At 37.9% G+C, this 22700-nt stretch overlaps 1 pseudogene; it reads right to left on the bottom strand.

The window, feature by feature from the left end:
- Positions 1-514: 514 nt before the first annotated feature.
- On the bottom strand, positions 515-717 carry LOC118898254 (annotated as a pseudogene).
- Between the last annotated feature and the right edge of the window lie 21983 nt (positions 718-22700).

Genomic DNA, 22700 nt, shown 5'->3' with positions numbered 1-22700 from the left:
CTCTACTCATTTTCTCAAATATCTTGTGTAAATGATGCCATGGTATCTGACATATTGTTGATTGCTCTGCATTATTTAAAATAGAGACATCCCTTAACACAACACGAGGGCGTTAATTAGGGAATCCAGATTGACAGTTAGAAAGTGTAACTCTAAGGGGATGAGAATGCTGCCTCCCCACTTCTCTCCGTCTCCCTAAATTCTAGTAGCACTTAAGATTTTGCCCAAATGCCTCCTCCTCTGAAAGTTCCCCCCAGCCATTTCCAGCAGACCATAACTTTTCTTTTATTTTTTTTTTAAATAATGAATGTGGGGAATTCCCTGGCAGTCCAGTGGTTAAGACTCAGCGCTTTCACTGCTGTGGGCCTGGGTTCGATCCCTTTTCGGGGAACTAAGATCCCAAAAGCTGCATGGCACGGCCAAAAAAATAAATATATAAATAAAATAAAATAATGAGTTTGTTTTTCTCTCATAATTTAAAAAAGGTAAACATTCTGTAATTCAGCCACAGCCTTTACTTCCAGATGACTTCTTCATTGGGCCTCAATTCCTTTTAAATAACAGACTCTTGTTCCAGAAGGCAGTTAGCTTTTCATCATGTCTTCTGTCTAGACAACATCCAGAGACAAATCCCAAAGGGAAAAGTATATGTACCCAGTAGTCACGCACAGTCTGAAGTAAGTTCATCATGAATGCTGGGGCCTTGGTGCCAACAACAACCCCACGACCAAGGGCAGCGGTAAGCCCAGCCACCAGCCAGACCATGACTTTTCTTCTGCAAGACAACGGGTATATGTCTGACAATCAATAGAAGGAACAATCTAGTGTAAATAAGAACTTTCTAACAATTAGAGGCAACGGATGTCAGCATGGGCTACCCTGGAACTCAGTGAGCCTTCTGGGCCTGGAACAACTTAGAAGTTGGACAAACAATTGCCCACAGCGTGGTAGGGGCAGTTCACGTGCTGGATAAAAATTGAACTTGATCTTTAAGGTCTCCCCAAATGCTGAGCTTCTAGGTACAGCTTTGTGTCCTCTAATAAAATAAAATACAGAGTTGTTTTGGAATTCCTTCATCACTTATTTTTGCACACCTTTTTTTTTCTAAATAAGTATTAAACGGCTTAAAACCAGTGGTCCTTCATATTTTTTTCAGTGCTTAGACTACCTTGCACAGAATTAGTGATCAGAAAAATTTATGGATTGAACCATGAAAGCTGGTTTTGAAGGGAGGTTAAGAAAGGGAAGGGAAAACAACCTTGAGAGAATAAAGCAGATATGAAGCAGCATCACCAAGCACCAAACGTCTAGGGATTAGGTCCCACTGAAGAATAAGAGTTCACAGGGAGTTAGAGGGATCCTTCAACAGCTTCCTTTGTTCTACCATCGGGTCTGTGCAGGAGTTTTTGCTGCCACTGCTGACCAGCATGTGAGACCAGTTCTCATTCTCTTCTTGTCATCATGCCTGATTTTCTACTTACGGGAAGGATATTTGCAGGAAACACTAAAAGAACTGTTTAATAATTGTGTCAAATAGATCCATAACTTCTTTCATTTCCCTCTTTGTTTGGAGGAAATTCTCTAAAAGCAGAATAGAACCCAATTACAGACAAGATAAAGACAAATGCATCAAACCCATGATTGGGTTCACAAACGTGCAGCATCTATTGGCGATTAAGAGCTGGGAGGTGGTTATACTGCCTTACCCTGAAAAGCAGGGTCTGTGAACCAGCAGCATTGGTATCGCCCCGGGAGCTCTTTAAAAATGCAGAATCTCAGGCCCCACCCCAAACCTAATGAACCAGAATCTGCCTTATAACAAGAGCCCCAGGTTGTTCATGTTCAAGTTTGAAAAGCACCAGTGTGCAGGTGGCCGTGTCCTTTGGGAAGGAGGCTTATCAGAATCAGCTAGGAATCTTAGTTAAAAAGGAAACCACCTCCTGGAGAGTCTATTATGCCTGCATTAGGGCTTCTGTTACTGATGAGAATGTGTGATAACATATTTCTGGGAATTGGGGTAGGAAAAATAACTGTAAATCACTCATTTATGGCAATAACAAGTCCATTTCTGTTTATTGTGTTTTTTTCTGGAACAATCATACATTTAAAAAATGATTTTTTGCAACATTGTCTAAAATTGAACACACTAGCCATATATTTTCGTTAGCTCATAATAGCAAAATGTTTTGTAACTGTAGTAGAAACAATGTTACAAATTAGGAAGACTTAAGACATCCTGTTGATTTCTAGTTTGTATGTAAAGAGCCCTAATGAATGTCAGAAAGTTTTTAGCATGGAAATGTGCTTTCAGTTTATGATTATATCTGTCATAAACAAATGGGGGGGGTGGAGAGTAGAAATAAGTAGGAATATCTTGGCAATAAATGTTTAAAGCCTGAGCATAGTATTTATATTTGAATGCATAAAGAGGACAACCTAATAGATTAATGGATGGAAGTCACCGACAATACTCCTTCTGTTGCTTCTAGATTAAGTAGTTGATTAAACAAAATATTCACTGTCATAGACATGCGCTTTAACTAGACTGAAGAGCAGCCTAAAATACATTTTACTTTAATGAAGATGAACATGTAATTACTTTGTTAACATTAAAAACTTAATAAAAAAAAAACTTAATGAAAGGAGTATGCTCTATTTAGAACTAAGCGATAACTGAGTCATACAATTTAATTTAAATTTAGCAAGGGTCTGGTATCCAGAGAAGGGAGAGTATTCCTCATTCTAACGTCAAGAGCTCTTGACTATGAGGGTGAGCCACAAGAAGTCGTATCTCGGTGAGGGAGACTGGGTTTCCTCAGCCACAAGTGTGACAGGGCTTGAGATCTTAGTCCAGAGTTAGAAGGATGAATCTCAACTTTGTCCTTATTCTCATAAACAAGTGATTTAACCTTTCTGATCCTCACTTTCCTCACCTGTAAAATGAAGAAATCATAATATCCTAGGTTTCTATGAGAGCTTTTCCTGTATTTATTGATAATTTGAATTACTATGTACTGTATTACACATACTTATTTTCTCCCATTGGAGTTTTTGCTTTTTTTCTTGATGAATTAATGATACCATGGCTTTATGAATAATGTACTAAGTAACAAAAAATTTTTTGGTATTTATCTTTTAATTTTGTTATTATTTTACCTGATGAAATTTTTTTATTTTATATAGCCAAATATATATATTTTAAGATTTTTCAATAGTTTCTGTAAAAGTTGTTTTTCCACTTAAGGGTACAGATGGTCCCCGACTTACACTGGTTCTGACTTACAATTTCTTGATTTTATGATTATGCAAAAGTAATACGGATTCAGTAGAAACTGTACTTTGAATTGTGAACTGTGATCTTTTCTCAGGCTAGACATATGTGGTACGATCCTCTCTGGTGATGCTGGGAGTGGCAGCAGCTCCAAGTCAGCCATGAGACCAGGAGGGTAAACAATGATACACTTAAAAGCATTCTGTTTTTCACTTTCAGTGCTGTATTCAGTAAATTACATGAGATATTCAACACTTTATTATAAAATAGGCTTTGTGTTAGATGATTTTGCCCAACTGGAGGCTAATGTTAATATTCTGAGCATGTTGAAGGCAGGCTAGACTCAGCTATGATGTTCAGTGGTGTATTAAATGCATTTCAAATTATACTATTTTCAACTTCTGATGGGTTTATCAGAAGATGGGTTTAACCCCATCGTAAGTTAAGGAAGGGTTTAACCCCATCATAAGTTGAGGAAGATCTGTAGATAATACTTTACACCAGTATTCTAGTTTTGAATTAATTAGTTCACTCATGTCTTTTATTTTTATTATAAAATTATAAAGTGCACATTGTAAATTAAAATGGAATAACATAGCATGAAGGGAAAATTAAAATCACCACACTGTTAATATTTTGGTTTACTACCATCCAGCCATTTTTCTCTGTTATATTTTCTCCAAAGTTGGGACATGCTATTGTAATATAATAAGAAATATATATTTGGTCTCAGCCTCCAGTTTCTGACACAGAGCTCCTAAAAACCCTTGTAATTTCCTAAGTGATAGGGTGCTAGGAGCCTCTTTTGTCCTAATAGTTGGTCTTTGACTCAGATTCCTGACACCACAGTTTTTAAGACCCTTGCAATCTTTAGAAAGATGAGTGTCTTTTTGTATGCTAATGAGAGGACTGGGGGCTAGGGGCCCCTAGATAGCTTCAGGTTGGGTGTTGGTCACCAGAAAGACCAAAGGTTCAAAAGGTTGAACTTTTATTGCCACCTTCAACCTGTGGGAAGGGGAGAGGGACTGGAGTAGAGTTAATCACCAACAGTCAATGATTTAATCAACCATTCTTTTTTTTTTTTTTGAATATATTTATTTAATTTTTGGCTGCGTTGGGTCTTTGTTGCTGCACACGGGCTTTCTCTAGTTGTGGCGAGCGGGGGCTACTCTTTGCTGCAGTGCGTGGGCTTCTCATTGCAGCGGCTTCTCTTGCTGCGGAGCATGGGCTCTAGGCGCACGGGCTTCAGTAGTTGTGGCACATGGGCTTAGTTGCTCCGTGGCATGTGGGGTTCTTCCCTGACCAGGGCTCGAACCCGTGTGCCCTGCATTGGCAGGCGGACTCTTAACCACTGCGCCACCAGGGAAGTCCCTCAACCATTCTTAAAACAAAATAATTTGACTGTACATCCCCACAGTGATATGCTTTGAAAACAAAAAGAACATTAATAAAACCCCACACTATTTTATATTTTATTGATGGTATTTGTGGTAGTGTAGGCATTGTTATTCCAAGGCTATTGCATGGATATTGCGGCTTGATGCAAATGAGAAATTATAACGATGCCCTTAAAAATCAGGATTTTGGACATAGGATGCAGATATAACATCAATAAAATTCTGTAAAATTCCTGCAGTCCTAAAATTGAATTGAAAATATCTGTGTGAATTCAAAAAGTATTTTATCTTAAAAGAATTGACTTACTTTCTAGCTCTGACCACTGCAAAGGGCTAGAAAGAAATGACCAGTGCATAACATATTGAGCACAGCAATACCAAAACTGTGTTCTCCAAGTACATTCCCAATAAAAGGAACCAAGGCTCTTTGAAGAAATGGCTCAGTGCAGAAGTGGAACAGAAAATGTACAAAATAAAAATGGATGACCAAAAACAAAGAAGCAGAACTATCAAAAAAACAAGGAAGTCAGCTTGCAGAGGTTTGCTTCCACTGGTCAAAGACAGGATGATACGAGCATCAATCAGGATAACAATAGCAGTGGTTTAAAATAACTCCTTTATTATTATAAAATATTGGCTATATTCCCTGTTTTGTACAGTATACCCTTGTAGCTTACTTTGTACATAATAGTTTGTACCTCTTTGGGAACTAGTTTTTTTGAGTATTAAGAAAAAGATGTATGAGCTCGTAATCTTTTGGTCTTTGTGAAAGAAATTTTATCTGTACCCAACTTAAAGAATAGTTAGTATAAGATGATAGAGTTAGCTCCTGGAACTCAAATAATATTTATTAGTAATACTTTATTTTCCTGTTTGCAAAAATAAAATGGAAGTGAGAATATTATCAAGTATTTTTTTCTTAGCTTTCTATTATTTTTTTAATGTGACAAATGTAGTTGGCTAGAATACAGACAAAGCAAGCTTATCCTCTAATCATGTAGAAGACTTATAATTATTATCTGCTGTGAATTTTTTTTCATAAATATAGTTTGCCAGTATGCAAATGTGACTAAAAGACATACAGTTTCCAGATGGGACACTCAAATTAAGGCACGAATAAAAAGTCTCTCCTCAATGGGTGCCCTCAGACACTTGCTTTGGACAAATTTCTGGGTAATCACAAGGCAGGATACTCCCCCCAAGACCACACACGGAAGATCACCGTCTTTTTCTTTTTTCACTTTCCTTCCCAGTAATACTCAACCCTGGTAATGTCCACAGGAACACAGCACCCTCAGGATGCATAACTTACACAACTCATTTAGGATCACAGAATCATAAACGAAAACATTTGAGGAGGCTCTGAGTCTCTATTACAGTATGAGAAAATTTCAGAATACAAATGATATAGTGTTGAGGTAATTTGCAAGTACACAGTCTCACATTCCTCAATAAACTTGGCACGGGTTTAAAGCTTTAAACAATCTGTTGTTGGATGCTTCACTTTTATTCCCCTTAGATGCAGCTGGCCCCTCCTTTGGCCTTGACCCAGGGTCACTGTCCTTTCTTGCTAGACTTACCATCATCCCAGGCCTCCTCTGAGTTTTACTTCTACTGATTTCCTAGACCCTTAGAGAACCAGGCTCCTTTCCAGTCTGGGGCCCAAGTCAAGCTTTCTGCACTCACATGAAAACTGTTCTGGTAGCTCCAAATGTGAGCTGAGAATTTTCTGCCCAACCTTCCTCTGGAGTCTGGGCAACAACAGTTTCCCTGAGCTAAGCATCCTCCCATAATCAATATGTTCTGAGTTTCCTCTTGTTTTACTTTGTTTTCCCTCTCTCTTTCCTATGCTTCCAATTTTTAAAGAACTTGTATTATTCACTCCTGATCACATACACCTAAGGCTTCCCCACCACCACCCTCCACGCCAAATTCTAATGGCAGTTTCTATGAAAATGCCCAGGCTCTAAATGCATCCCTGGACTTGTAAACTCTACCTCACATTTGAATGCTCTGGCCCAGCAAAACATGGAGAATCACATTTCCCAACTTAAATGCAGACTTATGGCTGTCGCCACATGTAGCACACATCCCTAGGGATCGTTCAGATTCCCTTGGATCCTCTCTCCAAGAACTGACCTTGAGCTGTTGGAGCCCCTTCTGCCCTTGTTCTTTGTACAGAGAAGCAGAAGTTCCTGAAAGGCACTGCATTCCTGAGAAAACCTATAGCCAAGTACTGACTTGTGTGGGAGTTTGACAGACCATTCTTTGCCTCAGAGTGGGACAAATCTAAGATGTAATTTATGATCCAGAATACCCTGTGGAATCTGAGACTCGGAAATCATGGGCAATTTCTCTCTTGCTTGTCTTGTTCCCCCTTTTCAGTCCTGCTTCCTCCACTTCCTTACCTGCTTGTCCCGGGAGCACTTCCTTAATAAATATCAAATATTAATACATGAATCCTCATCTCAAGGTCAGCTTCTAGAGAATTCAAACTGAGTCCATGCCATAAACATGCCAACATTTAATTACAAACAATCCCCCAAATTCTGTAAAACTGGTCATCCCGGGATTACCAAAATTTGAGAGGAAAAAGTTTGTACCTCCTTTCTAGTCTCCCCCCCCCCGCAAAAATCTAGGGAATAAATTATCCCCTGCTAGGGAATTCCCAGGCAGTCCAGTGGTTAGGACGCCACACTTTCATTGCCGAGGGCATGGGTTCAATCCCTGGTGGGGGAACTAAGATCCTGCAAGCCGTGTGGCACAACCAAAAAAAAAAGAAAAGAAAAAAACAATTAGCCCCTGCTAATTTTTTCTATTGTATTAATTTCTTGGGTATTGGCTTTTTAAAAATCTAGTGTTCAATTTCCATATTCTTAAGAATCAAAGTTTACCTATGTGGGTTTTTTTTGGTAAAAGTTAAACAGAAAAGGGATGGATTTAGTTTATCCATATAGTAACCTGAATACAATCTCTTGCCCTATATCTTTGCTCCCAAATATTTTGGATTATTTTCCTTTATAACACATGGTTCAGAAATGTGATCAGCTCCAGAAACCATTTCAAACAATTGATCTGGTTTATAAGTCAAACCCTAACACATTTCTAAGTTTATTATGTAATATTTAAACCATGTAACCATACATATAAAAGTTCATAATTTGAATTTTTTCACTTAATATCATATCTTTACTTTTTTATGTTACAAATACATTTTTAAATGCCTGAAAATCATATCAATGAACACACATTTTTATGGTGGATAAATTCACCTTAATTTTATTTTTTCCAATTTTTCTCACTTATGAATATAATACAATATAAACATTTTTTAAACTGTGTGTAAAAAATCTGGAAGGAAATACATCAACATATTATATTTATGTTAGGATGTTTTTCTTTTTTTCTGCTTGTCTATATTTTTGAGATAATTATCATGGGAATATTTTATTTTCATAATGATAAATGTTAAATACAAATGGACAATAAAATCAAAGAAAATAGAAATGTTTAAAAAGCAAAACTTCCTAAAATATGTAAGCTCACATAATTTTTATAGATTTTTAAAGACATCTGCTACACGTTAACCCATGAAGAAAAAGTTCTAGATCATGGTTGTTTGTATTGAAAATCACAAGCTATGCTTCCTCCACCTAGAAGATTGCTTAATATTAGAGCACAATTCATATTTGCTAAATAAATGATATTTTATGGTAGAAAAATAGATTTTATTTAGCTTTGTGTTCATTAACTGATTAAGCAAGATATTTCACGAGTATCACTATGATATGAGGCAGGGTTTTTCGTGCTTATATAACATGTAGAGATTCAGAATTCATATTCACATGTAAAAACCCTTAATCAAAAAAAGAACATCTACTTACATAAGCAGGTTGAACATTAAGCAAGATGCAAGAATTTAATATTTGTCTTCCCTAAATGCAAAGTAATGATTTGTGTTTGAGATGTACACTTATTGGTAATCTGGTTATCATTTTATATATTTAGTCACTGCTTTTAATATCACAGTTCTAAGGAAAGCTTTTAGTCTAGAAAGTGCTTTATATACTGTTGAGTACCTTCAACTTCCATTTCAGACTCCTCATATTTCAAATGTGAACTTGTCTTAATCAGTTGGAAAGAATGTAGAGATTTATGGAGCTAATTTAAGAAATAGAGCACTTCTACTGAGAAAAGAGTGTTCTCATATCAACACTAGATAAAAAATGACTTAGTTTGATATAAGAATTTTAGTCATTTATAGGAGAGTTTCCAGAATGATTTTTCCCTTAAATTTGTTTCAAATAAATTAAATGTGACATCTCTATATCAACACTCAAAAGGCATTAAAGCATCTAAAATAGTAAAATATCACCAAACTTTAGCTCCCACTCAATTTTCACTCAATAATCACTGTCATAGCATTTCTTTTTTCCAGCTGTTCTGTCTGCCAAGATCAAAACCATAGCAAGAATGGGCATAATTCTTAGTAACAGAAATTAAACATCAGATAAAGCTTTGTAGAACAAACAACCAAAAAAAAAAGAAAGAAAGAAAAAGATGATTAACATGAGACAGCTAGGCTACCATAGCAAGAGGCTCTGGATAGTCTGTCTCAGGGGGTCTGAACAACAGAATAACTGTCAGTGTGTAGTGGACCCATCTGGATTCAGGCTGAACTGTGTCATTTCTTGAAGACCTTTCCAATAGCATGAGCTTGTGGTTATTCATGGAGGAAACTCTTTTGTGTCATCTACAAAATTTGATCTCTACAGCTTTAGCTTTATGGAAAAAGTGAGACAAACTTATTTTCCAGGCAATGACTTAAGAAGGGAAAATATTTATGAAGTACTAGATCATGATGTCTTGCAATTCAACGTGCAGTAAAATAAGTGTTTTCTTCACCTAAGAGGTATTTTCATCGATTCAGATAAAAATATATAAATAGCTATATACACATGTACATTAATGAAGTATCTGAAGAGTTAATATTTTAAGAGCACATGTAATGTATTAATGATGTCTTGCATGAACTCAAAGCAAGAAAAGTCAGTGTGAACGACCTCTGAATTGAAAAAAAGCCAGGCTGAAACGTCCTCAGTAATTATTTTGGCTGAATAAAGTCTGAAGCAATGAAAGAGGTTTCAGAGTTCTTTTACACAACCCATTGGGCTCAATATAATTCGTAAGCAGTGAAGTCTTGGGAAGAATCATGGCAACTTATTTAGATTAAAATATAACAACTAGTAAAACATTATTCTAGTTGTAGTCATCATGCAGAGCCCACCCTCTCCAACTTTGTGAAGCAATTAGAAACAAAACCAAAAACTTTTCTAAAAAAAAAAAAAAAACAAAAACTTTTCTATAGTTATTCTAGTAATTTTGATCAGCTATAACTAGTGTATAAGAACATCAATTTTTTTCTAAGATATTTTGTCATGCCCTTTATTTATCAGCTAGTAAATATTCCATATATTTACTTATCAATTAATCTTCTTCTTTAGTTCTCAGAACTGTGAATGCCAAAGACAGCGCCAAGCTTTTCACACTGTCCCTTATTTGTTAATCACACATATGACACACCTAAGATATTTTGCTAGTGAAGGGCAGCACTTAGGTTGGAATCCTGGCATGGTTCATTGCCACCGGGATGAAATGTAGAGTACCCTGGGGACCAAGCACTTCTCCAGCATGTTAAGGCCCTCTGTAGCACTCTTTTAGCTTTCGCTGTTTATTCAATATAAGCAAGTAGATAAGCAAATAGTGAATTGAGCTCATACTTGTCCTTGGCCAGTTTTCTTTGCCCTACACCCCTCTCTACTACTTAGAGATTCACCTCAGTTTCCTCTTCCAACTCTAGTCTGAGGAGTGCCCTTTGTTGCCCTGGCTGCCCACCAAATTTACCCAGAAAAGGCCAAAACAAATAGCACCACTGACAGACATTACAAAATGTCTGTCACTTTGCCAGGAGCTCCAGCAGACTCACAAGCCCCCAAGGGGGTTCCAGGGGGTGAGTTCAGTCTAACATACAAATCTCCAGACTTTCTGGAGCTCTCTGCTCCCTATGGATCAATGCTCTTCTCATAGGCAGGAGGTGACGATGATTTCAGTATGATTTTTCTGAGCTTGCCCATGGCCTCTGAGTATAAGAGGTAAAGACAATGTCCCTTCAAGAGGAGACAGGTTGGTAAATAAATGGCTGCCCAATCACACCAGGAAAGCAGCAGAACTCCAAACTATGCCTGTCCACTAAAAACCCATGGTATAATATTTTTAAGTAATGTAGGACTTTACTAACAATGGAAAACCACTGGAGGGCTTTGAGAAGAGGAGATGTATTTTTTTGTTTTTTTTAAGGCATTTCTTCTATTAAATTTATTTATTTTATTTATTTAGTTTTGGCTGTGTTGGGTCTTTGTTGCTGCGCGTGGCAGACTCAGAGTTGCGGCGAGGGGGGGGTCTACTCTTCGTTGTGGTGCGCGGGCTTCTCACTGCGGTGGCTTCTCTTGTTGCAAAGGACGGGCTCTAGGCGCACAGGCTTCAGTAGTTGCAGCACGCAGGCTCAGTAGTTGTGGCTCGCGGTCTCAGTAGTTGTGGCTCACAGGCTTAGTTGCTCTGCGGCATGTGGGATCTTCCCAGACCAGAGATTGAACCCGTGTCCCCTGCGTTGGCAGGTGGATTCTCAACCACTGCGCCACCAGGGAAGCCCCAGGAGATGTGTTTTTAAAAGGTTATGCTGGCTGCTCTGCAGAATAAACTGAAGCGGACAAGTACGGAAGTGAGGAGATGAGTCCAGAGTCCACAGTAGTGGATAGGGAAGAGAAGACGGTGGCTTGGTTTAAGGCACTAGCATATGGGCGATGTCTATAAGGAGACAGTGCTCCAGTTTAGAAGAGTTTATCTGAGGACCTTCTTTGTGGCAATAATCACACAGCAGAACTTACCACAAAGGCCACTTCTAGTACCCCAAAATACAACTGTCACCTCTATGTAACAGTGTGCCTATTAGCTAACCTGTCTATTCTTCAACTTCCTCTTACATAAAATGGGCTAATAGTAGTACTTTTGCCTATGAGGTTATCTTGAGAATTAAAAGCATTAATACCTATAAAGCTCTTAGAACAATTTTGCACATAATACAAATACAGCTATTATTATTAACTTTCTACTTTCTGTATTACAGAATGACAAATGGGAGGGCATAAATCAGTCTTTCAGTAATTATAATATAAAGAGAAGGACAAAAAGACAACCTTGCTTTACCCCACTGGTAAATATTATCTAATCTATGACGAGCTAGTCCTCCTACTCACTGACTCTGGTTTTGCAGCACTACAAATATCTCTATTGAATAGAATTCAGTCTAGCTCACAGCTGATTCCTGCCCTCAGGGCCAAAACACAGGAGTCTTTAAAAGACACAAGCAAGATTTTGTTATCCTAACAGGGTCTTCCTTACAGGGAAAACTTAGGGTATTTCATCCCTTCTCTGGTTGCATCCTAAAAAATCTCTGACAGTGTCATGTCTTTTCCACGGTTCCAGCTCTTGCCATTAGCACCCTCACCCTCTGCCCAATGATCACTGGTCTAGCTCTCATCATGTGCTGGCTGTGACCTGAGTCCAGCTTCTGCTGTCTGGTAACCACACATTCATCTGTTGCTTCCAGTCTGAGGGTGATCAGAGTTTCTCTGGGTTGCCTTCACCAACCCTTGTCTAGCGTCTCTGTTTTACATCACCTGGGTAACCAATTCCCTGTATTAATTCCCTCTATTTGAAAGACTGAGGGTAGTTTCTGTTTTCCTGGCTAGATACTGAATGATAGAACATTCATGGAGTTGATATATTCATGGAGTTGATACATTGGCAAAGATCAGAGTCCATTATGCACAGAACTATATAAACATTTGGAGGCAGGAAATTTGGGAGGGGATACTTTATCTACCATGAGCTTTCACAATAATTTTAAATGACGCTTAAACTTTTGTTAGAAAGATAATAGCTGCTTATTTTAGAAAAAAACAGAAGTGTAAAACTAAAACCTTTTCTTATTAGTTACTATTTTTTTTAAACATCTTTATTGAAGTATAATTGCTTCACAATGGTGTGTTAGTTTCTGCTTTATAACAAAGTGAATCAGTTATACATATACATATGTTCCCATATCTCTTCCCTCTTGCGTCTCCCTCCCTCCCACCCTCCCTATCCCACCCCTCTAGGTGGTCACAAAGCACCAAGCTGATCTCCCTGTGCTATGCGGCTGCTTCCCACAAGCTATCTGTTTTACATTTGGTAGTGTATATATGTCCATGACACTCTCTCACCCTGTCACATCTCACCCCTCCCCCTCCCCATATCCTCAAGTCCATTCTCTAGTAGGTCTGTGTCTTTATTCCCATCTTGCCACTAGGTTCTTCATGACCTTTTTTTTTTTTTTTTTCCTTAGATTCCATATATATGTGTTAGCATACTGTATTTGTTTTTCTCTTTCTGACTTACCTCTCCTCTACTGCACTTATGTACTTCACAGTAGGATGTGGGATAGGGGACAGGAGAAAGCTGCATTTATATTTAACCAATTAAATTTCAGTTTGCTAGATCTGAGCTATTTAAGATAGTGTATTTACCAATTTAACATCGATTCTATGATAGCAGAGCTTGAGAGAGGTGGGAAGGAGAGGAATGACAATTTATTAATCAAGTCTCATCTGACCCCCTCTCCTGCTAAATGAAAGACCAGCAGGAGGCAATGACAGTTACTAAGGAGGAACAAGCAGGCTTTGCCTGCCTGGAACAAGAAAACACAGAGGGAGAGAGAGATCCTGCCTTCCAGGGGCAGAACGGATATATTCCTTTGAAATACACTGAGATATCCAACCTCATATTCCATCTTAATTCCTAAATAATTTCTCTTCAAAGGCATATCTTGAGCTTTCTCTTTTTATCCATGAGCACAGAGCACTGTTTGTACATTACATATAAGAATACCAGCTCAATTAAATCTTACAAATCAATTATATTCTTCATGGCAATTGATACATCCCAAGGCCTCAAAAAATATAAATTAACTATCCAAGAATCTCTCAATCTGAAAGAACTTACCTCAAAAAGTATAAAATATTCTAGAATTTGAAAGAATGTAAAGAGTCTAAAACATCTATCATGTAGCCAACCCAGAAAGTCTATATGCCAACCAAAAATCATTATTAATTAATCTATAAAACTCATCATTAAAAAAAAAAAAAAAAAAAACTCATCATTAGGATGCATTCTTTAATTTCTCTTCATTACATGCCTTTCCTGTTAGTTAGTGTCTATTCTGTCACAAGATTCCAGGAAGGGATCAATGAGCAAATGAGGGTCTGTCTTGTCTTCCAAGGGAAGAACTACCTTAAGTTTTACAAAGGCTGCAGACAGCCCGCCTTCTGTGCTGGAGCCAGAGAAGAGTGAACAAACTCAATCCCCTGTTGGTAAGGCGGAGTTGGCAGCTCTCTCTTAACGACTGAATCCCAAAGGCCAAAGAGCGCTGCAATGTCTCTTTGCATCAGCCTCAGTCCCGTGGAACACATTTGGAGTGTCCTATTTTTAAAAAGATTTAAAATAATAGTAGATTTTACAACTTTCTACTATAGTAGTTTAAAATCAGAATGTGTTATCAAAGCCTACCTCACTTTGAAGTCGATAGTAAAACATCAGAAAGTATTACAAAATTATAAACTGACCAACAGAAGGCTAGTATATATGGTACAGAGTACTGACTGTGTATAAAAGAACCTAGTTTAATTATATTGCTCTTGTGCCTGAAAAAATACTTGACATTAAGTTCTTTCCACATTAATTCCTAAATAATTCCTCTTCAAAGACGTATCTCTTGAACTTCCTCTTCCTATTAAGAGCACAGAGCACTGTTTGTACACTGCATAGGAGAATACCAGGATATTACTCACAGGTCTTTAATTAAATCTCTCCATTTCTCCCTTTTATTTCACTTCTTTTCCTTTCCATCCGCCTCTTCCTTCTTCTTCATGTTTCTTTATTTAGCAGAAACCTGGTTCCTAACACTCCCTTAAGTTCCAGCTCCAGTCCTGATATTTACTCCTTTCCTTTCTCCACAAAAATACCTTAAAAATGTATCTACACTCACTTCCTAGTTCTTTAAACCCCTTGAAATCAAGACTCTATTACCACATTTTAAAATTTCATTTGTTATTTGTGAAAATTAGTGACAATGTCCCAGTGTCACTAGCAAATGACAAAATTGACAATAACGCTGTTACAGTATTACAGTAGTAACAGTTACAGTATTATTATTATAAAATTCATCAGCTATCGGAAACCAGTTATGATGTACAAGATTCAGAATGTAATCTACATGGTTCCACTGCCTCATTCCCCATTCTTTTGTTGTTTTCTTTGAGGCAAAGTCTGGTTCCAGTTGTACAATGAGTAATTAGGAAAAGATCTATGGAGTAAAGGGGTAGTGAGAACAGCATTTCCTCCCCCAAGTCTGGAATGGGCAGAGTGGCGGTCTCAGCAGCATCAGAAGTGGCCACTCAGGGAAAAATGAAGAGAGCTAGCCGATGAACCAACCAGAGGACCTTGTTTCTAAGCACCCCTAAGGCAATAGACTGAGAAACTTGCAGGAAGACCTGAGGGAGCTCATTTCTGGCAGACTCATTGGGAGCTCAGATCAGTGTGGTTTGGGTTACATGTATGTTCCTAACAAACTTAAAGAAGATTAAAACAAATTCATAAAAGACTCAGATAATAGAAAACTATACAGTAAATTTTATGGATTTTAATCAAACACAGTAAACATTCATTCAGTGTTTTCTATGTATAGGGAAGAAAGGAAGTAATAGACTGTATTCTTGAGAAATTTACAATCTACAATAAAAATTCCAAATAAAAAGAGGAAATCATAGGGCCCTTAAAAGTAGCCCAGGGCTTCCCTGGTGGCGCAGTGGTTGAGAATCTGCCTGCCAATGCAGGGGACACGGGTTCGAGCCCTGGTCTGGGAAGATCCCACATGCCGCGGAGCAACTAGGCCCGTGAGCCACAATTACTGAGCCTGCGCGTCTGGAGCCTGTGCTCCGCAACAAGAGAGGCCGCGATAGTGAGAGGCCCGCGCACCGCGATGAAGAGTGGCCCCCGCTTGCCACAACTAGAGAAAGCCCTCGCAGAGAAGCGAAGACCCAACACAGCCATAAATAAAAGAAATTAATTAATTAAAAAAAAAAGAAATGTTCTTACTTTAAAAAAAAAAAAGGTAGCCCAGAATTTCATGAGAGTACATAAGAAAGAAAATTTTATTTCAGAGATGAGGATTCAGGTAAGGTTTAAGTGGATCCATGAAGAACGCAGTGATGATTCTCTAAAGGAGAATCCAGGTGACACAGATCTAGGTATGAAGCCCATTTCCATCATGCACCAGTTAAGCAACAGAAAACCCAATGTATAAATTAAGCAAGTTAGGCTTTAGTCTTTTTACCCAACAAGAATTTCTGGACAGGTGACAGTGCAGCAGCTCCAACCCAGTACCATCAATGCCTCAGGCTCTTTTCATTGTTTTGCTCTACCTATTTTAGTGTTAGACTCCAAACTGATAGTCCCAAGATGGTCCCTGCTTTACCAGGCATCTCAGCCAGTGCTTCTAAAGAATAAGGAGGAAGGAAGAGACATGAAAGTGACAACACAACATTGCCAAAATCCCCAGCAGATTGCCACATAAATCTTCTTGGCTAGAACTATGTCACAAAGCACTTTTTGCTATAAAGGAGTTTGGGATATATGGTTTTTTTGTGTTTTTTGTTTTTTAAAATCTGGTTATACTGTTCCAACCCTTCCCCTTCCCCCCCCCCAAAAAAAAATCAGGGTTCTGCTAAAGAAAAAAAAAGGAAGAAAGCGTATTAGGTTGGTAACTACTGGGATATGCCACATACCACTTATAATTGTGCAGCCTAGGGTACAAGTCACTAACACTTCTGAATGTCAGTTTCTTCACCTGTGAACTGGTTATAATAATATCTTTCTAGCAGGTATTTGAGTGGGGACTAGAGTTTACGTATTTAGGATGTTCAGTATGGTCCTGATGTGGTAGGAGCACAGGGTAACATGGAGCTGCTTTTATAATTGTTTTGTTGGTTGGTTCGTTAGTTTCTTGGTTGATTGGGCATTTAAGGAGGTGTCAGATTTCCACAGGTAAATATTGGAAGAATAAGAAGCAAGATTGCAAAAACATGGAATTAGGAAAAATGCGTAAGAAAATTTAGAGTGTGTTTAGAAAATTTTGTATAGTTTAGGAAGACTGTCATCCATGTGAAAGAGAAAAAGTAGATAGTAAAGCTAGAAAGTTAGGTGGGAACTGGATCATAACATGGGAAGAGGGGTGTAAGAGTCAAGTCAAGGAGTTTGGACGCTTGGGAAGGTATTGAGGAACTATTGAAGGTTTCAATGCAAGATTAAGTCCAAGCTGTGCTTTATGCTGACCACTCTGACAGCAGTGCATGAGATATACTTGGGAGCTGGAGAGAAATCAAAGCAAGGAGAAGAATAGGGGAGTTAATTTATATCCGAGCAAAACATAATAGAAGCCTAAAGTAAGGTAGTAGTAACAGAATGGAAAAAACTGACTCAGGAGTCATTTTTAAAGCATTAAAATTACAGAATTTGGCATCCAATAGAATATAAAAGGTCAGAAGAAGATGGTGCCAAGGTAATGAGCTAAACTTCAAGTTTAGTGGTGTCATTACCCAGGGTGGAGGGTAAATAGCAGGCCAGGGAGAAAGAGGACCAAATTTAAAAAGCAAAAGAATGGCGAGGGAAGTTAAAGGGAGGCGAGAGATGAAAAAATACTGAGTCGAAATGTTTACCCATGTAAAATAAGATGTGTAAAAATGGTTATATTCTATGCAGTTGTTTAATCTGCAAAAAGAATTTTCTCAGGCAAATTAATGAATTTGTAACAGTTAGATGCCTAATCCTAGTCATGCGCTAATCTGGCGGTGAGGGGAGCAACGCCCATGTGTCTTTAGAATGCTTCCTTGCTGTTGCAACTACATTAGCATAGAAATAGTCCAAAAGTATGCAAACGAGTTGCTAAAGAATTCCCACTCGTTAGTTTTTCACTCTCATTAGGATGTAAAATTATTCCTCTGGAAAGATTTGGACACAGTTAGTCCTTCCTAAAGGCAGAGGGATGAGTTAATTTACCTCTTTGGTATCACTTGCAACGTTCAGATCCTGTGATCCTCGGTTCTGGGCTCGGTTTCAGCAGTTAACGGTCACAATGGAAACCCAAGGAGAAAGCAGACTGGGGAATCACTGCTGGAATCAAGGCACTTTGTCACTTTGAGAAGAACAGAGTAAGGAACACAAGCGGTCTATTGACAGAAGTGTTTGCTTATCATTTTTAGCACCAGACATTTAAAACTGGGCAGGAAATACCTTTGAAAAATGATGATCCCAAGCAGTTTAGAATTATAGTGTGCTTTCATCTCCATTTCTGGGATTTTTGGTTATGTAGATTTTAACATTGTATGTAGCCTCAGATCATCTAAGTACATTCTTAAATTTGCAGAAAGGGATAATTAGATTCGAGAATCCTATTTTTGAAGACTTATTCTGAAAATGATTTTAGTGCAAACTTTTATACAGACTCAATCCTTTTCATTAATTATTCAGTATTATTTCAAGTAAAATATTACTTCATTTTAAGCTTCAGAAACCCCTTTTTAAAATGACCTCATATGTGTTTCTTCCAGTATTTTGGTTTACTTTAGTAATAATCATTTCTCCCTAAATAAAACTCCATGGGAATTTACTACAGTATTTAATTTAGTACCTGCTCTGCCTCAGGCACTTAATTAGTACTGATGTAAAAAGGCACAATTATCCTAAATCATCTCACTTGTAATGTGTGATTAGGACTAAATAGTTTCAGGAGTCAAAGTGGCCGTAAATAAATTCACGTTACAGGACTGACTGATTAAAAATCATGTTTTCCTCATCTTTTTGATTTTGTGAGGTTACAGATCCCATGAGCTTATGGCACTTAATCTAAAAGCAGTAAAAGTGCTAAACTGGGTATTATATGATTTTCATAAGTCACCTTATAATAGAAAAAGACTTTGGCACATCCTGAAGTTGGCAGCCGTCTGCAATAAAACTAAGCAGTCTTCTTTCCTCCTTCAGATTCATGGAAGTACTCTCCTAGTCTTTGAATCTCACTCTGAGGTTCCCAACTGCTAAAGGAACAATGTCTTGAATGTATATAGGACCTTCTTTGTAGAGTTTTTGGGCATAAATACCAGTGAAGGAAATAGGAGAAGATATCTCCTACTATAATCTCCTTCTACCTTGCCATAACCAAATATTTTATAGACTTACAAAGTAAAGAAGGGTTAAGTCAAGGTCATCCAGTTCGAGATTAATTTTTTAACACAAAGTCTAATGTTCCATTCATTACCTTATCTTTATTATCTTAAGAATCACACTCAGCACTTATGTCTTATAAGTTTAAACTTTGTAAAACACAGGTTAGTATATGAACCAAGGTATCATGCCTTACAAGCAGCTTGCTTAATAAGCCCATTTGCTCAGCACATAATGCCAAGTTAAAAGAATTCAAAGAACGCGGGTTTGGTTGCTTTTAGTAATTCTCATTATGACCTACTAAATTAAATTACAAACTGAATGCAGCTGAAATAACTCTGTAACTGGTGCTGTTATGGCTAATGAAAAGGTTTCAATCTCTAACACACATCTCCAGAACATTTATTTTCATGAAAGTGTTCCAATTGCCAAGTACTAATGAGACATGTGTAGGGCTAAAATTTGTGTTTGAATTCTTAAGAAAAATTACAGCACCAAACTCAGAGAAGTGGGGATGTGGATGAGATTCCAGTTAGTGTAATTCCAATTAGCACTGATTTCAGTTAGTGCTATTGATCTTCAGCTACATGCCAGAGGCCGTGCTAGGCCCCTTCATGAACACTGTGACATCTGATTCTCCCCCAAACATGGTGGGGTAGGCATGGCAATCTCCACTTCACAAATGATGAAATTTCAGAATCCTGAAAATTAGTTTGATGTTGTGTCCATAAGCTTCAGAGTAGCAAAATAAGTTGATGTTGTCTGCATCTGGCATTGGGGCCCAAGTATAAGGTAGTATACGATGAAATTTTAGTATCTATCATGAATTGGTTAATTCATTTATAAATTGGGCTGATATTATTAGCAAACAAATGAACTGATGCTTGAATAAAATCAAACCAGCTGGGCTGTGGCAATGGAATACATCATGGAACTTTATATATTTCTATATTGTTTAAATGTTTATTAGAGTAAATATTAATTGTAACTAAAAAAGTGAGATATAAGAAAATGGTTGATTTTGGCTAGATATCTTTAAAATCTGGCAATGTCCACTTGTTTTAATTTGGTGCTGGGTCTCCATAATATGTGTGGTGGAAATTAATAATAATAACAATAACAAAAATAATAATGGTAAACATGTATGTTCTATATATTCAAACATATTACTATATGCCATGTATGTTCTATATATGTTAACTCATTTGCTCCTCACATCTCTTTGAATTAGAGATTACTATTATCCCCTTTTTACAGATGAAGAAATTTCAGCACAGAGAAGTTCAAGAACTTTCCAAGTTTATACATGCAGCAAAGTGATACACAACGCAAGCAGTATGCCTCCTGAATGCAAACTCTTTAACCCTACTCTCTATTCTATTCCTGTTTGAACTCCCCTATGGTGTAGTTCAATGACCTATGAGGTTGTGTATCATTTTGATAGCTGTGCTTTGGCATTGAAGTTCCAAATTCCTACTCCGTACCTGATTTAGAAATTAGAGAACCAAATTACATTCAGTTCATTTCAACACATATTTGTTGAGAACTTGTCAGATGCCAGGAAATCTTCTGGATGCTTGGGATATATCAACTCCCTTTGGACAGCTGAAGTGGAAGAAGATAGGAAAAAAAAAAAAAATTCTTCACTTGAATTCTCCATAAAGCAAAGCCTGTGACCAATGGTTAATTAGGCATAAGTGGTTAATTTACGAGTATGATCGCAGTGGATAGGATTTAGAGATGGGAGGGGGCGGGGCAGTGGGAGGTAGGGGATGGGTGGAATAAAAGAATGGTGGAAGAATCAATTAATGGATGCAGGAAGTTGGCCACCACTCTGGTTGACTGTGTGTTCTAACCCTTGGGATACTTTGTGTAAAGCATCCAAGAACATCTGCCTGAGGGAAGAAAATGCTCACCTCCCATTGGCCCAGAGTAGCCCTGCAGGATTAACTCCCCCACCTTCAGGTTATGCTAATTTTGTACCCAGCAGGTTTCCAAAGGCAGTCTGCAAAGAAGCCCTAAGGCTGGAATTTAAGATGTGAGTCTATGGTGAGGCTTGTTCAGGTTTCAGATAAGCTGCTTGAAGCTGGTCAGAGACCTCAGGGAACCACTGCTCATGGCCAAAGCTGGAATTATAGGTGAGGCCAGCAGGGTGGAGAGCTTTGCACAAGCTGAGTTCACTGCAACAATGAACAAACATTAGTAAATCACATAGTATTTGAGAAAGTGACAAATACTATTGATAAACAAAAAATAAAATAAAGTAAAGCAGTTTAAGGAGATTTGGAATGGAGAGGGTGAAAAAAAATAAGTCTGAAACTTGAATACATTGGTCAGGGTAGCCCTCTTTTAAAAGGGAAATAATTGAGCAGTGACTTGAAGGAGGTGAAGGAACAAGTCACCCGGATAACTGAAACTTAAAAGTAATCTGAATACTCTCAATTTTTAAGAACTGTTGAATAATTTCCATCTGTAATTTTTTACTTCAACATCTCTCATGGGGGAGGGGCAGATTTTAGGTGCTCTTTAAAATGATTATTAACCAAAAATGTTGGTTTGGTTTTCAGGCATTCCATTAACTTCTTTAAATTTACTCTGTTTTTGTTTCTTTCCTGTCAAACAAGGCAAGTTTTTATTACTCTTAGGTAACAAATTAAGACTAATATGGTAACAATGTAAAGAATGTTTCCAACCCAGACCTGTCCCTTGGACTCCAGACCTACAAATCTAATTGCTGACTTAGCATCTCCACTTGCATGCCTAATGGACATTCCAAACTTATCATGTCCAAAATTAAGCTCCTGATATCCCCTCGCCCCAAATGTACTCATTTTACTTTTCAGTTCAGTCAATTCCATTTTTTCAAGTTTTCAGTACCATCATCTTGGTGCCATCCTTGCTTCTTTTCCTTTACTTTCCATATCTGGTTTGTTATCAAATCAGTTCAAAACATGTTTCCAAATTTCAGAATATACCAAAAATTTAGCCCCTTCCTCATAGCCACAGGCTTGGTTTACGCCACCATAATCCCTTACATGTATTACTGCAGTCACTTCCACTGGTCTCCCTACTTGCCCCACTACTCTTCTACAGACTGTTACAACTCGCTTCACATCATGTCATTCCTCACTTAAAAGGCTCCCGTGACTTCCTGACCCACCCAGAGTAAAATCCAAAGTCCAACTCCGATCTGCAAGGTCCTCTATGTCCTGACTACTCATTACCTCTCTGACCTCATCTCCAACTCCTTTTTTGCTCCAAGCAGATACACTTCCTGCTCTTAAGCCTTTGAACTTGCTATTTTTTTCTGCCTAAAATGGTCTTCCCCCAGATATTGTATGATGAATCCTTCAGTTCCTTCAGACTTGTCTCAACTGTCACATTCTTAGTGAGGCATTCCCCCCACCCCGACCCTAGCCGACCCGACTCCTACCCCTGCCCTGGGGAACAGCACAACTTCCCTACCCAAACACTTCCAGTTGCCCTTCTTTGCATGTCTTCTCCTTAGTATTCATCACTTTCTAATACTTTCCTTATCTCTTTGATTTATTGTCTGCCTCTGCCACTAGCACATAAGCACCTGAAACAGTGTCAAGCATGTAATATATGCTCAATAAATTTTTGCCAAATGAAAAAAATAAACAAATGGTTTCAGAGGCATC

This window comes from Balaenoptera musculus, chromosome 7, assembly GCF_009873245.2.
Source record: "Balaenoptera musculus isolate JJ_BM4_2016_0621 chromosome 7, mBalMus1.pri.v3, whole genome shotgun sequence".
Lineage (NCBI taxonomy): Eukaryota > Metazoa > Chordata > Mammalia > Artiodactyla > Balaenopteridae > Balaenoptera > Balaenoptera musculus.
The sequence above is the reverse complement of the archived record's forward strand: the minus strand, read 5'-3'. Positions and strand labels throughout refer to the sequence as shown.